Here is a 10,519-nt window from a genome sequence, read left to right on the forward strand (position 1 = left end):
ACACTGACTTCTTAGAACACCTGTTGACTGTGCTTGTGGAAAGTGTCATAAATCTGGTTATGTGGACATGACAATCCAGAGCACTTCTAGTTGCTTTTTCCTGTGAGTTCCAGTAGTGTAAAAATTTAGTTTCTCTCTTCCAGATTGGCAAAGGAAAAGGATTTCAACATTAATTCTATTTACTGCTGAGTGGACATCATTCACACGAGCTGATTAAAATTGTTCATCCAAACCATTGCTTTGTGTAATTTTCCTAATCTAATTCTTCTGTGTTCTCTCACTTTAGGAGATATAACTTTATAAACATTTCCATTCCTGCCTAGAAGGAGGTGCAGGGAGTAGTGGGTTCCTTATCAAGGTAGGAATTCACAAAGTGGAATGTTGTCTCTACTCAACAGAGCTCTTGCAAAGGGTAAGACTGTTTGCAGAGTACTTTGACATCCTTGGGGGAAGGAAGTTTGGTGCATGTTGCACTGAAGATATGTGGGCTTTGTTATATAATTCTTTCTATGCTGTCCAAAAATTAATTTATTTTAGTGTTGGGTTCATCTTGAATGTGGATGAGGATTTTGGGGTGAATGGTGGCCTGTGGCTGGGAAGTTCCTTTTCATTCATATCCAGAAGCAAGATCCAGTGAAGAACTAAAGGAGTGAGGAGGATGTGGTGCTGTCAGCAGCAGTGCAGGGTCCTGCTCACAGGTTTCTGTCTCCTCATTTGTTGAGGGATCTCTCCAAGGCTGTGGGGGCAGGAGCCCTCCACCACCTCCCTTCACCAGGCAGTGGAGCAGCTCTGGCCCAGGATGGTGGGTGTAGGAAGGTACAGTCAGCTTTTGAGAGGGCAAAAACCACTCAAACTTTGGCTGTTTTCACTCCAAAAGAACTGGTGTGGTAGAAATATCAAGCAGTTGTCAGTCAAACCAGCTGCTTGAAGTGTCTGGTTGATGCCTTCTGCAGTTCTGTATTCCTCAGTGTGCCCTGGGAGAGGGTGCTGTTGTACCACTGTGCTGATGCACCACAGCTTCTCACATCATTGGTATCGTGTTATATTTGATGTCAAGGCTTAGTTACCAAGGAGATATTTCATGCAACATATGTGTATTGTATCATGCAAACAACAGGATTGCACAAGTCAGCTTTCCTTCCTGCTCCCAGATCAGAACAATTTAGGCTCAGGAGCCAGACCTTGGCTAACTTGGATTTGATGGGTGGGTAGCACTGTGGGCATCTTTAGTCTGTTAGTTATGAAAACTCATTACTATAAAAGACACTGAAAATGCTCTGAATTCTTTTTGCAAAAATTCTTAAAGAACAGGCTTGATTCTGAGATGTTTATTCAGCAATAGGAAGTGTTACATTCATTCTGTGAAGTCATCAGAAATCAACTTCTGTAATGCTTCAAAAATGTAAATTATCACATTTTCAAAAGTAAGAGTTATTTATCCTAAAGGGAATGGAATAAAGTTTGCATATTCTGGAATAAGTGAATGGTTGAGCACTGGACTGAGAACAACCTGTGTTCTCCCTTTTTGACACCAAATTGCTGTTTATGGTCTGTGTGTCTCTGTGTACCCTGCAGAGCACATCAACAACCCAGTTTTCAGAATGAGTGTATATCAATGTTCATAACCTCCATGGAGCTAAACAGTGTCAAGAGACTCAGCCACTCCTGAGCATTTCAGCCCAGGTGTCTGAAGTAACTGGTTGCTCCACTGATACAGATCTTAAGCTTTGTGTGCTTTTTTAAGTTGCAATTTGGCCTGATGTGTTACCTGATGTTCTGAGGTGCTGATGGCTGTTTGCAACATATGTTGCATAGTGAAAAGCATAAAACCATGTTATGCAATTTAATTGCAGCACTTTAAAAGTAAAAACCAAATTTTAACCCATCCTGTAACTTCCTCAATAATGCTCATACTGCAGAGGAGACCCACAGGACTGCAAGGGCTCCAGGACTTTGTACCTGAAAGGATTATATACTTTAAAAGTTGTACATTAGAGAATGTCTTATGAAAAGACTAGCAAAATATTAGTGAAAATACTTTCACAAATGTTTTTGCAAGTGAGGGAGGACAGGCTTTGGAATGCAGTGCTGAATGCCTTTGATTCTGTTACTTAAAGCAAGTCTTCTATATTTAAATAGGCAGCTATTTCAGAAGGTAATTATATACTTAGATTTCATTAATTGTCTGATTTGGTTTCAAGTGTGATTGATGTACATTCAGCTGCCCTTATTTATCACACTGGTAACAAGGAACAGCTTCCCTGTTGCAGTAATTTATAATTTAATTAAGCTATCCATAGGTTTACAAAAATCTTACCCTCTAGCAAACCCAAGATGAGATCAGTGTGCAATGAATCATTGACACTAATAGTTGAACACCCAGTTGATGGTTGGAGATGTAGTACTTTGATCTTTTGGAGGGATCTAAGGGATCTTTCAGCTTCACAGGCAGCTAATCATGGTCTGTATATACCATATGCAGAACAAACTCAAGGCAGAATGTGTTCATTAATCTGCATTTTGTGCTGTGCTAATTTTCTCTGTGAGTGAGAAGTCTGCAGATACTGGTGGTGAGGATGAGATGTGTCAGCAAGAACACCAAAGCCTGAATTTGTTGTACCATTTCTGTGGGTTTCTCAGTAGAAACTGTGTTTGCAGAGGGAGAAAGGAATTATATGGCTGAGGAATTATTGTCCATCTTCACACTTCTGGTGCTTTGATATTTATGGGTCTGTGTTTAATGTCCAGGCAGTGTTCTCCCATTTTCAGGCACTTAGAACTGCAAGAAAAGAGAACAGACACTACCATTTAGTTCTGTAATTACCTTGAAAACATTGCAAAAATTGCATAATTTTGCAGAGGAAAGATTAGGTAAGAGTTGTAACATGTAAGTAGAAGACAACCTCAAAAAAGACAAAATCACTTTCTTGCTTCAGCTGTGTTTAAATTAGATAACCTCCACAAGGCTGCCTTAAAGGCATTTTTGTTTTTGCTAGACCACCACATTCTTATGTATCTGTGGTGGTGATTTATTGTGTTCTATGAAAGTAATGACTGTGGAATTCAGAATTCATAAGCATTTTATCATGGCCTGATGTGTGACTGAATTCTGAGCTAATTCAAATTAGGAGGCTCAGACAAAAGACTGAGTTTTCCCTTGAAGGAGATTTGTTCAGAACCAAGAATTCTAAAGGTTTGAGGCACCAGGTTAAAACAAAAGAAATCTGATAACTGTAAAACAGGGAAGAATTACTGGAGTTACACAGATGAGATCATTATAACATGCCTTTATCTTCTGTTCAAAAGCCTTTTCTGGGCGTGTTTTATCCTGGAATGGTAACATGATGAAGGTGGTCGAAGTGGGAGCGATTCAATGGGGAGTGTGAGTGTGCTGTACCTCCAAGTAATTTACTGCAAGCTATTCTTGATCTTAATTTTCATTCCACTAAGCAGAAGTTGTGGACGCAGCATCTGGTTAGAACTAATTTGGAATTTTTGCTACTTTTGAGGCAGAAGTAAGATCTGAATAACCAGGGAATTGAAATATCTGATTTTTTTTTGTTTGATTCTTGCAGTGAAAGAATTCTGAATGAGCTTTGCATTTGAAGTGCTGCTTCATTATCTTTCAGAGAGGATCCAGCCCATAGAAACAGAATTTGTGCCAGTTGAAAACACTGGATTAATTCCAGGTCATACATCAGCTTAATTCTTCATTCATCCCAGGAACATGGAAGAATCAAACATCAAACACATTATGGACAAACTGCATAAGTTGAAATGTTCTTCTAAATGACTTAGAAGAACAACATGTTCTAGTGGCTGCCTTCTTTGTATAATGAAGGCTTCTCAAGTCTAACATGTAATCTTCAACTTATAAAAAAAACATAATTTGTACCGAAGGAGTTCTTTATACACTAGCTGAATAAAATTATACAGAAGAAAATGACATAATCAATTTATAATTATTATTATTAGCACAAGAAGGCCTGGTTAACAGTTGTCATTTTAATACTTTCCAAGAGAAAGCATTATCTAGAACAATTTCATTCTCTCCCTGACATTGCCTGAGGTCCTTTGCCCATTTTAAAATTACTCTGGGAAAGCCTGGGAAAGCAGTTTGAGTGGCCACTGAGAATCCCTTCAGTGCCATGTTGTTGACAGTAAAGCCAAGAGATTTTACCCTTTGTGTTTCTCATGTGCTTTTGGCCCTGGCTCCTTTCCCTGCTGTTATAAACAAAGGTAATCTGTGCTAGGAAGAGGCATCAACTAAAGCAGACAGTTAATCACACTCAAACAACACACACATAATCAGCTTATCAGGCAGAACCATCCCACCTCCCAGGATGTTTTATCTGTTTATGAAGAAAATGCCTTCCACAATTATAATTGAGAAATCAAAATGACTCGGAGTCTGCAAGTGTCAATAAGAATATATTATGCAGCCAAACTCCCTGTGTCTTGTTTGCAACTGGGCCATGCTGCTTTTGCCTTTTCAGTAAGGTTTGTGTCAGTGATGGACTTCCCACCGTGTCTTGCAGTTTATTCACTTGAACAGAATTTCAAAGCTGGGATGACCCTTGGGAGAATAGAATAATTCCTCCCATTTTGGTTGGAATTCTAGTCCCCTTTTCATCTCTGGTGCTGTAGAGGGTTGACCCTGGCTGGATGCCAGGTACCCACTAAAGCCACTCTGTCCCTCCCCTTTGCAACCAGACAGAGGAGAGAAAATAGAATGAACGAGAGATTCATGAGTTGAATCCACGAGGTGAAGTAAGAACTGGGAGAGCTCACTTACTGATCCCCATCATAGGCAAAACAGACCCAAAGTGGGGGATTAATTACATTTATTATTGACAGAAACAGAGCAGGAGAGTGAGAAGTAAAATAATCTTAAAACCAACTTCTCTTCACCTCTCCTTCCTTCCGAGCTCCACCTCCTCCCTCCAGTGGTGCAGGGAGATGGGACTGGGGGTCACGGTCAGTTGTTTCTGCTGCTGTCAGGAAGAGGAGTCGGAGTTCTTCCCCTGCTTCCCATGGAGTCTCTGCCATGGGAGACAGTCCTGCATGACCCTTTCCACTGAGTCCATCCCAGTTCTTCCCAAAACTGCTGTCCTGTGGGTCACCATGGACTGCAAGGTCTGGAGCACCTCCTGTTCCTCCTCCTGCACTGACCTTGGGGTCTGCATTGCTGTTCCCTTGTTCTCACTCTGCTCTTCCCTGGCTGCAACTTTCAACTGTGCAGTAACTTTCTTTCCCCTCTTAAACATGTTGTCCCAGAGGTGTTACTGTCATTCCTGGTGGGCTCAGTTTTGGCCAGTGGCAGGAAGCCTGTTCTGGAGATGGTTGGCCTTGGCTCCACCAGACACAGGGGAAGCTTCTGGAAGCTTCTAACAGGAGCCACCCCTGTAGTCCCCCCAGCTACCAAAAGCCTGGCCAGAGAATCCCAAAACAGGCATGAAATGAAGGAGTCTGACCAGGGCTGAACAAGGACACAGGGCTCCATCTCCTGTAGATTATACTTTAAAGACAGATCTCAGCTAACATCTTCTGTTACTGAATCCAGTTTTTCTAGGTAATCTTGGTGCAATATTACATCCTTAATGTGTTCCATAAATTAGACTTCTTACAATTAAAATAATTAGATTATTTGAGTTACTGAATTTCTTTAACAAGTTGACTGCTTGTTGCTTCTGGTCGTAGTAGCTGAACTGATTGTCCTGGACTGATACCTTGGGGTGAAGGTGCTGTGGGTTACAAACTTTTAATTTACTTTTTTCTTTTATGTAATGCATAGAGGAATATTTAGTGTGCAGATTCAGGTTAAACTAAACATCTGTATGTAAATTCTACAGAGTATAAATCACATGAAGTGACTACAGTTTGTTTAGTGAGAGGCTGCACAACAGCACTCTAAGAAAGGTTGTCAGACTCATTTTCCTCCCTTTAGTACTTGTGTTCTGTGGCTGCATTTGCAGCCTTTGAATTCTGCCTGTTGTGTTTCAGCTGCACTTGCTGAAGTCTCTGGGTGATGGAGCTGTCCAATTCTGACTATTTTAATAGCTGAACTGTACTCTCACAGGTGAGGTACCAAATTAAACCTTCAATACCATTCAGTTAAATCTACATGTTTTAGAGATTTTAGAGATTACAAAAGACTTGTTTGTAACATCACAACACACAGGTATGTTGATGACATTCGAAAGAACAATGGTTGCCACTTCTCATCTTTTCATTAAAACTCTTTGTATTTTTCTCTTATTATTCTGGCTTGCATTACTGTAAACTTGAACTTTCATTTTCAAGGCTAACTTGTGGAATGTCTCCCTGTTTGTGCAGGTGTGTAGGATGCTGGATTGTATCTCAAGAGGTTGCAGTAGCTGTTTAACAAGCTCACAAAGTTTGACAGAGTTCCAGTTTTAGCAATTCCAGTGTTACTACTTTTTGTCGTGTATCCAGTGATCCTAAGGGTCTTTTCCAACCTATAGGTTTCTATAACCTTTAAAAGAACTCACCTGAGACTCAGCTTTGCACTTTTTCTGTCTGTGAGATATCTCCTCTCTGACCCTTGTTGGTTAAATCCAAAGAATTTTGCATGGAGGATCCACTCTCAAATGGGACATGGTGGGTGTGAGAGTCCCACTCAGCTTCTTCCCGCTGGACTTGGATTCAAGGAAGATGTGTGGAAGAAGGATAGGAAAGGTAAGAGTGGGGTGCAAAGAATCCCTGCCAGAATTGTGAAACTGGGGCAGTGCTCAGGACTGAACCTGCAGCAGTTCTGCAAAACAGCATCCTGTAAAGAGCCTCACCTGGATATGCATCTCACTGCTGCTTTCCCCATAAATCTGAGCTTAATGTGCCTCTGCTGCAATGTAGGTACAGTCTGTGCCTCGGTGAAGATCTTGGATTGGAGACTCGTCCTGATGGCATGTTGGTTCAAGTTTGAACAGTTCGTGCCTTCTACAAAAGTGTGGGAACAACTTCACATTTAGAATTTTTAAACTCCTGTCATTTTAAAAAAAAATTGATTTGTTTTTTTTCAGCAGTTATGCTTGGATTTATCAACACTGAAATTTTGTTTATGATAAAAGATATGAACCAAGTGGAGATGGTAACATCAGATAAAGTAGATAGGAGAAGAGGAATATCTGGTGTGTAGGAAACACTCTGTGAATCACATTGAGACCAGGTGTGTCATAATTACCAATTGGCCATGGGCAAAATCTTCATACAATAATATTTTCTATTCAGGCTTTTGGCATAATTCCCATGGATTAGTTAGATCTTTTTTTTCATTGTTTTCCTTAGTTTGAATTTGACTGGTGATGTTTGGCCAGTATTTACTGATTTTTATTGATACTTCTCATGGTCCAGTCTTAAGGACTGCTTGGAAATCCCACTGCCTGTCTCTCTTCTGGAGTCATTGAATGGTTTTCTCTGGGGCAGTCTCTCCTTATTTTGCACATCTCATTTCAAACTGCATTGTTTTATCATTAGTAATCAACTCTCCTTTGTAACCAATTCTAAGGGCAAGAACTTTCAAACTTCCAACTTTTAAATGACATTGAAATTCTGATTTTATCAGTTCAAAGATGTATTTGACATGAAATTTTACTTTACTTAAAAATAAAATAGTTTAAAAGAAGCAAAAATTACTCCTTGGCTGATACATTTAAATCCTGGTTTCAGTCCATAAACTTGATTGTAGAGTTAAATTGAAAAACCAGAATATGTAACAAGTAGCATAAAATCCTTAAGAATTGGAGATGTTCTCTGCTTTAAAATGTTAGAAGGGGAATCAGAACCACATTTGAGCTCATTATTAATAGTAATTGAGATCTAAAAGCCACCTTGGATACTCCTGTATATCCTTTTGAAGTTGATAGAAACCATGTCGTGTCTGAGAACTGTCCTAAAAACACTTGTCTGGAATAGTTCTTAGCCATGAACTATTCAATGATTCTCCAGCTTGGCAGAGTGAAACTCCATAACTTGGAACATCTTTATGTTGTTTCAGAACACTGTCAATGTGTTTACAAACATTTTAGCCCCACAGTTCCAGGTGTGGTTCAGCAGTGAGTGAAAGTAACTTCCTTCTGGTGGCCACTTGCATCCCATGTCTCAGTTCAGTTCCTGGAGATATTTGCTCATTGTGGAGGTGCTTTTCTGACTTACACCCCTAACAGATAGCAAAAGAATATACCCTATCATAGAGAATGGGTTAAGAGCTATAAAGAGATATTAATTTTAATAAATGTGTCCTGAATTTGCCCATACATATATATATCTATATATAGAAATATAGAGAAGTATAAAAAAATCCCAGAAATCTGAGGGACAAGATGCACAACTTCTCTGCCATCTGACATTTTTTGACAAGCTCTCCAGAATTAATCTGTCCAGGAGCTACTATGCTCAGCTTAATTATGGAAAGGCTGCATCTGTGTTCAAAGCTGTTGAGAGAGAAAGAAGAAAGTAAAAATGTCCACAAGGTTTGATTAACTGCTTTCAGCCTTATGAATAAAGACAGATGGTTACTAGTTATTTTTCCTTAATGGATTTTGAAGCTCCATTTGGTGGATGAATTAAAGTTATAGGTCCCAAGTCTGCCTTTGAAGATTTGCCTGCATAACCCTCAGTGATTCCAGCAAAGTTTCCGTGCCTCCAAGAGAGAGGTTTGCCCTGAGGCTCTTGTATATGTTGTTAAAAACCAGTTTTGAAATAGAAAATAAAAGTGAAGTGGTAGTTTAGAGCATTAATAAAACAAGTTACGAACTCTGCACAGTTCAGAAAGGAATCCCTTACAAGAGGTGATTATTTTGAAGTGCTGTGCAGACTTATCCCCACAGAATCTGTGCCTGCTCGGGAATGGCCTCCACCTGGAGCTTGACAATATTTTATATTGACTTTAAAACTTGGAGAAATTCATTTTAAAGTTGCACTTGGTAGTTGCGTTACCTGGAAAGTAAAAGAAATAGTTTTATGGTGCAGGTTCATTTGCATGAATGCCTCAAACCCAGGTGGGGCAGGTCTTTAAGGCAGGCTCTAATTCTGCAGGTGTGCACATTCCAAAACAGGGCTATGGATATTTCTCTCCTTTACTGACTCATGAATCTCTGGGTTTATTTTTAAGAATGTACCGAAGTGCCTTTGAGTTTGGGCTCCTGAGGAACATTTAGACCTAATGGGTCTTGGAACTGTCATTCAGCAACCTATTAAGTCATCTGTTTAGTTTTGTGTGTGGATACTCATAGTGATTTTAATGGGATTAAATATGCTTACATCTAAATTATTTTGGAGTCAGGGTTAAGGTTACTGCACAATATAAAATGTCTAGGGTGCACAATATAATAAAGGGAAGGAAAACAACAAAAAAGAACATTGAATACACAGATTTTTTCCATAGCTAGTGGATTGCCTAAAGAAAAAAATATCATTTTACTAAAATGCTACCTGCCACAGAACCATCAAACCCCCCACAGGTCCTGAAAGGGACCTTGAGAGGTCACCAACATGTCCTGCTGCTCCACAGCAGGATCAGCTGCCACCGAGTCACTCCTGACAGGGAGCTGCTCTCACTGGCAACATCCAAAGCAGGTTGCAGCAGTTTGCAGGCAGCACAACCATGGCTGGAAAGCAACAGGAATGGGAATGTCCTTCAGAGGCAGCAGTGAAGGAGAAATCGGGGACATCCGGCACGGAGCAAACACGCACTCCATCAAAGCATAATGTAAGTCATTGCTTACACACAGAGTGAGGTCACGGATACTCAGCAGGGAAAATACATGGCTTGGGAAGCGAGGGGCTTGTCCTTCAAGTGACAGAAAACAGAATGGCTCTAGGGCAGGTGACACTTTGTCGTGGCTGATTGCTTAATGCTCTCTGAATCATCGCTCATTTTTCGTCTCGTTCAGCTTTGGCTTTCATTTCAAAGACCAGCTGATGTAACTGTGAGGAAAAGCTAAAAATAAGTGAATTCTGTTTGTGAGAGGCAGCGACGCTCTCAGGAGTTTGCAGATGGGAGGGAAGGCACGTTGCAGATGTGCATAGCTAATAACCCAAGTGGTGATGGGGATGTGCTGTCCCCCATTTGCTTTCATCCCCTTTGCAGAGTCCACGCTCAAAGCTCAGAGACATGTTCTGGGGCTTTAAGTTGTGTATGATTTATTTGTAATGTTGTCACTATCTACAATGATGGACAAGTCATGTTGGTGACATTGTAAATTCCCTCACTTTGAAGGGACTCTTCTCTGGGGGCAGTTTCTCAGTTTGTCTACTCATGTTTTAATCAGACTTTTGATTACCCCTATTTTTCTGTTTTACCTCTATATTTACATTGCTATTTATGAATTTATGCCAAAAATCATGTGACTTTCACATAGATAGTGCCTGAATATTTGAAAATGATTTGTGGTCTTATATTAACATGTATGGCAAAGGTTGGATTTAAACCAGATGTTTTCCCAACCTGTTAGTGCCTGGAGACACACTGGAGAAAAAGTTACAGAAAGAAGAGAGTAGT

This window comes from Pithys albifrons, chromosome 12 (genome assembly GCF_047495875.1).
Source record: "Pithys albifrons albifrons isolate INPA30051 chromosome 12, PitAlb_v1, whole genome shotgun sequence".
NCBI classification, from domain to species: Eukaryota; Metazoa; Chordata; class Aves; order Passeriformes; family Thamnophilidae; genus Pithys; species Pithys albifrons.